This window comes from Dysidea avara, chromosome 4 (assembly GCF_963678975.1).
Source record: "Dysidea avara chromosome 4, odDysAvar1.4, whole genome shotgun sequence".
In the NCBI taxonomy this organism is placed as follows: Eukaryota; Metazoa; Porifera; class Demospongiae; order Dictyoceratida; family Dysideidae; genus Dysidea; species Dysidea avara.
In genome coordinates, this window is record NC_089275.1 from 17316632 (window position 1) to 17322631 (window position 6000).

At 38.0% G+C, this 6000-nt stretch overlaps 2 long non-coding RNA genes across 2 annotated transcripts; one reads left to right on the forward strand and one right to left on the reverse strand.

Moving 5' to 3' along the window:
* Positions 1-1884: 1884 nt before the first annotated feature.
* Positions 1885-5711, forward strand: LOC136254000 (uncharacterized). The gene is made up of 3 exons (XR_010700238.1): positions 1885-2195; positions 2250-2476; positions 5359-5711. It is a non-coding gene; the product is annotated as an uncharacterized lncRNA (long non-coding RNA).
* On the reverse strand, positions 3513-4785 carry LOC136253200 (uncharacterized). The gene is made up of 2 exons (XR_010700002.1): positions 4340-4785; positions 3513-4036 (listed from the first exon to the last, which is right to left on the reverse strand). It is a non-coding gene; the product is annotated as an uncharacterized lncRNA (long non-coding RNA).
* Positions 5712-6000: the final 289 nt, after the last annotated feature.

The following is a 6000-nucleotide window of genomic DNA, read 5'->3' on the forward strand; positions in this document are numbered from 1 at the left end:
TATTTTCAGTTTGTACTATGCAGTTTAACTGGTATAGCTAAAGGTAGAATTATTACATGAATATATCTGCATCCACTGAAAATTCTATCACACACTTCACAGTTTTTGTTGTCTTGCAGAATATAGAAATTAACCCATGCACCAAACTTTAATCCTATGATCAATATACCTATATGTGTAATAACAAATTATTACAGCTTGAAAAATGCTACATGCTGTTTGATATAATAGGTTTACCACAATTTATAATTGCTAGTAATAGTTAAACAAACAAATGGATGGCTTTCCAGACACTCTTTATTGAGCCCCATTGGTAACCATGGCACAAAACAAAAACAAGCAACCTATGCATAATTGCGTCACTTTGTATTATGAATTACACAGGATCACCATAAAACTAAATAATATTATAGGCTGTTATGTGTCATCTCACAATAAGCAAAAAATCATTCTATCGATGAGCTGGAACAATTTTCTATACACAGCGAACTGGGAAACTCATCTCCCATACATTTTCTACAGTATCTGTTGGAGCTTCAGCACACACATTTCTACTCTTACCAGAGGAGTACCACTATAACCAGGTCAACACATGATTATGTATACAAAACCAATGAAGCTACCATCCAGTATAGCCACTACTGCTACTGGATCATAGCAGTAGTGGCTAGGATCCATTGTGCCACTACAACTGCAATAAAATTTCTGGGATAAATGTATAAAATTCTCACCAGCATACGTATATGTAGCTAACTCAACTCAGATATTTTATTATCAGCAGCCACAAACTATAGGGTGTTCCATTGAGAGATTATTGACAATGAGTCAATGAAGGGGACTGAATGCCATTAGGAGCTATATTGGCTACAAGAAGTACATGTCTATTTAAGGTAGTATTCCCACACAATTTATCATAGAAAAACGACTCTACATAATGTATGAGTTTGACACTACATCAAATGGGGTCGACATTGTGATGTGTGCTTTGCTTTGCATCTGATGCATAATTACTTACATAGAATGCACTTAAAAGATTTTGGTGTAGTTATTTGTCAATTTCCAGTTTGGCTCAGTGGGAATTGCACATGATGTGTAGCCAAAGCTGATCATACATGCAAAATTCTGTATCTAATTATATAATCAACTCCTTCATTTATTACAGCAGCTACTACGTGTTTCAGCATGTCTCGGGCACTGAGCCAGATTGCCAGTTGCTCACAGCACTAATCACCCGTGGGCACTGAAACCATCTCTGCCTCTGGATCCAGATTGCACTACTTGTCCTGAACAATTAAATTGATCAAACTGATAAGTGTGAACCAAAGTGTAACCGAACAAGACTACCAAGCAGGGCCGGCTCTGGCAAAATAGAGTCGGGTGGGCCACCACAGTTGAGGGTATAGCAATTGTAGCGTATTTTCAAGGGGGTCTGGGGGCAGGCCCCCCTCCACCAGGAAAATTTTTAAAATCATCACTCAAGAGATGCAGCAATCTGAAACGTAATTTAGTTGGGTGCTGACAGTTGCAGGCTGCTCAACAGAATCTTTGAAGTAAGTCTGAGTGTACTGAAGGGCTGAAATGATATTAAGTAGCAAACTCTTACGTGCAATTGTATGGCTTCTCGTACGTTAGTCTGTGCACTAGAGTTTAAATTGTAATAACCATAAGATTATAGCCCTCTATATAATCTATAGTATAGCTACGTATAAAGCTTAGCTAGCTGTACATGAGGGAAGATACTCTCTTTCTCTTCTAGAGTAAAAGGTTGGGTGGTTCGCAAAGAGCAAGAATTTTAACCGATTGATTTTAACCTCGATTTTACTAAGCGCATAACTTAATATTTTTTCTGACAAAAGTTGAGGAGTTTGTTATGCTGCACGGGAACATTAAAAATGGCGACGTTGGCAGGTGCTGGCAGAAAGTTGGAGAGAATCGAAGCGTTCTTCTGTGACATAGAGAAAGAGAAGACTCCGCAAGCAAGTAGTGAAATTAAAAAATGCCAGTGAAGCGGCCGTCTCAACTCGAGGGGTTCTGGACTCAAGTCACTACTCGCCGAGCTACTCGCACATCACCCGCCTACCTTAACAGCTATAATTCCATATGCGTATGTGAAAAGGAATGGTATTATTGCCACTGCTTCTAATGTGAGGAAACAAACAAGCTCTTCTTACTACAACTCGGTGCAGGAAAACAAGGTAGGCATCATTTAGAGTCGCCTAGTCCATTACACAAATATTTTTTATATCCAGATTATCAAAATCGCACTCATCAATAGAGTATATAGTGTGTCTGGAGATAAATATAGTGTTACTCGTCAGCAGAATGTATCACCAGATGTATTAAGCTTTGCCAAGATGGTGAACATCATTAAGACTATAGCACCTGTTGAAAAAGTCACTCGGACCTCAGGATGCCAACCTACAATTGAGTTTGAGCTGTTACTGAATATGTCGTTGATGTGTCACCTGGTCTGTAGGTGAGGTTCTCTTTTGTGATTACAAGTCTTGTTTGTAATTATGTGTTTATTTGTTTGTAGTATGTGTTTATTCTGTGGTGTATCATTAAACAAGGCCACAAACAGACATCCTGTTCAAAATATGTGTAACCTTATATCCTACATCGCTCATATCTTGCCTACAGTAATTGTGCTAAGTAGTACCTTGAGTAGTATGTATGCATTCCCAGGTGCATTTGGATTGAACATAATACAACACAGTACTTTACCATTATTTGTAACTTGATTTTAGAAAGTGATCCAGATTATACACCAGGGGAAATTGAACGACCACCTCTAGTCGGTAGCTACACTATCAAACTATCCGGCGATTTTGATGCTCAAAACTGGTTTCTTGAGGTTATGTTTTCTGGGTGTCCTGTCAGGCTCTAGTCACCTTTTCTGGCTTTGACACGAGGACCCGCTTCATGAGAATCAGTGGTGGATGGCCTTCAACAGTCAGCCAAAGATTTTGGTATTGATTCTGCTGTATTTCAGCCACTTAAGGAGCTAGTTTTCAAGAATAGCTGCCAACCTGCTACTAATAGGCCTAATGTATTTTGTGGAGTGGACTCACACTAAGCTAGAAACAGCTTCTTAACAATTATCCAGGCATTTTCTAGTTCTTGTACCACTGTAGACACTAATGTCAAGCTAAAACTACTGAAGCTGCTCTTCCTACAAAGTCACAAATATCGCATGTGCACTAATTTATTAGAATATTTACAAGACGTTATAATAGTGCATAAATAGTTTAGATATAGGCTACACGTAGCCTTTTCTACACAGTCTATATAGTGACAACATATTTGTAGATCGGTGTAAACTAGCTTAGCGGGCAGCATTAAGCGGATAGCGCAATACTAAGGGGTCATCCATAATTTTCAGCATTTTCACAAGAGTACAGAGAGTACTCTTTTCCATAACCCCCTCCCCCCACCTAAAAGCGTACTATTAAAAATGTTGATATCGATCGTGAATTGTTGTATGTATGTATGTGTGTATGTCACATATGAAATTGTTTTTAGGAGTTATTGTTGCTGTTTTTACACTGTAGGAAATGCAGACAGATCAATCACGCAAGAAGTTATTTACATGTGTGAATTTGTGTGACAGTCATATACTTATTTCTTTTTAGGTCTTCCCTTTCCCATTTTGTAATTTTGCTCAGTCTGGTGTTTCTGAAGCTGGTATTTGGTAGGATAAATTTCACCACAAACAAGACATTTTATCTCAACTTTGGACTTCTTTGACTGTGAAGTAGATTCTGATTCCTCTCGTGACCTAGTTCCACTGTGTATCAGGCATGTGTGGCGCTCCTTGTCAGCTTCACTGGTAAAAACATAACGGAAATGTGCACATCACAGAAATGGCTATCTATTGGCTGTCTTCAATATAATGCATCAAATTATCATCAGTACTACAGCTTGAAACACCTGTACCAACTTGCTGAGTTACAACACTTTGTACATTATCATGAGCTTCAGCACCACTACTGACATCGTCTTCTACTGCTACAGTTTCTTCATTCACTGTGCTTGTCTGCAAAGAAAACAAGTTATAGGTAGCTGTCGTTCAATACATTGTGCAAGTCACCTATTTGTAAACACTACTTCTATAAATTAAACCGGCTATCTGGCAAGCTACAATCCTGCATGTATGAAATAGTGCTAAACCTATCAATCTAGCCATTTAGTACTGTACAGCTACGTGCTTTTAGTACAGTGAAAACAGTTTTTTACTGAAAGCGATCCTGGCTATTACCTAACATGGCCTAGTCATGGCTACCTGCATACCTAATGTACAGCTAGCTACGTGGTTTTATAGCCTGTTTATATATTGTACCTTGAAAAATGAATCAATACGCCTTGTCCTGCTCCACTTCAAGTGTTGCGCAGCTTTTTTCAGTGCTGCCACATAGTGCTCTTTGCTGTAAACAACTCGCTCCTTCCACTCTATTTGCGAGCTTCACAGCATCTGCCCTCTTCATTTTCGTATCGTTCGTCACAACAAAGGCGTTCACGAAATGCTGGTAATGATTAGTTGGTGACTTGTGTACACTATCTGGATGCCTAGCGAGTTCAAGAAGAAACTGCCTTGCCTCGAGCTGCAACTCACATTTCGCCATCTTGATACTGAAATTGTATGCGCATGCTAAATTATTTAGAATTATTTTTATATAGCGCTACTAATATCAACATTATTAAAAAGCGTACGCATTGGATTTACCCCCTCCCCCCCAGCGTACGCTCTGTACGCTTGCGAAAATGCTGAAAATTATGGATGACCCCTAACTACATCGCTAAGTATTTACTTCTGGCCATTCACAGTAGCCTATCCGCTAGTACTAAGCAGTAAAGCAGCAAAGGAATTAATCCTATGCAACTACAATAGCTTCCACCACTGCTAGTACGCACAAGTTCACATGTTTTGTAAACATTCTATTAAATTAGTACATTCGCGAACTCTGTGACTTTGTAGGAAGAGCAGCTTCAGCAGTTTTAGCTTGATAATGGTGTTTCCAGTGGTACAAGAGCTAGATAATGCTTGGATAACTGTTAAGAAGCTGTTTAGCTCAGTCTGCGAGTCCAGTCTGCGAGTCCAGTCTGCGAAATACAGTAGATCCTACTATTAATGTGTTTTGTATGCATAGTATTAATGTGTTCAGTTTTTCATATTTGTTGGCCCTGACCACAAACATTTTTCATATGGCTACACTGGATCTGTTTTCAGTAATCTTGCATCGTTTAACTTTCTTAAATGTCCAAGAAAAACAAAACAAAATAGTTATATTGTAGTGTAGGTTGCATTTTTTTGTTAATGTGTATTATACCGTGAATTCATTTACATTATACAATTTGCAGAATCTTCAATAAAGTGGAGCAGCTGTAATATGCCGAACTTAAGGGCAAGGTGGAAATAGCTATCAATCAAGAAGATATTAAGTGACATCAACACACCAAGAGAGCAGAGAGACATCTAGCAAGGAGTGACACGATGGGCTAATGAAAGTTAAAACTCAAGCTTAAGGAGCAAACATGCTGATATGATGATAAAGATGGTAGTCAATTAAACAGGTTCAGCCCAGGTGATCACACTTTGTCCCAAGCAAAAGAAATTTTCCTGATGGGTCACAAAATCTGATATATGGTACTGTATTATGTGACTAACTTGTAGCTATACTATACCCTTGTAACTGTGTACATGTATTATAATGTAATACCAAGTAGATATTATTGTTTACAGTTTTTACCACATGTAGAAGTTTTATTGATACTATACAAGAAATGTATTTGAAATTTCATTAATACTGTATATGAGAAATCTGTTGGAAATGTCATAGATATTGTATAAGGGAAATCTATAGGAAATTTCATAGATATTATATAGGGGAAATCTATAGGAAATTTCATAGATATTGTATAGGGGAAATCTATAGGAAATTTCATAGATATTGTATAGAGGAAATCTATAGGAAATTTCATAGATATTGTATAGGGGAAATC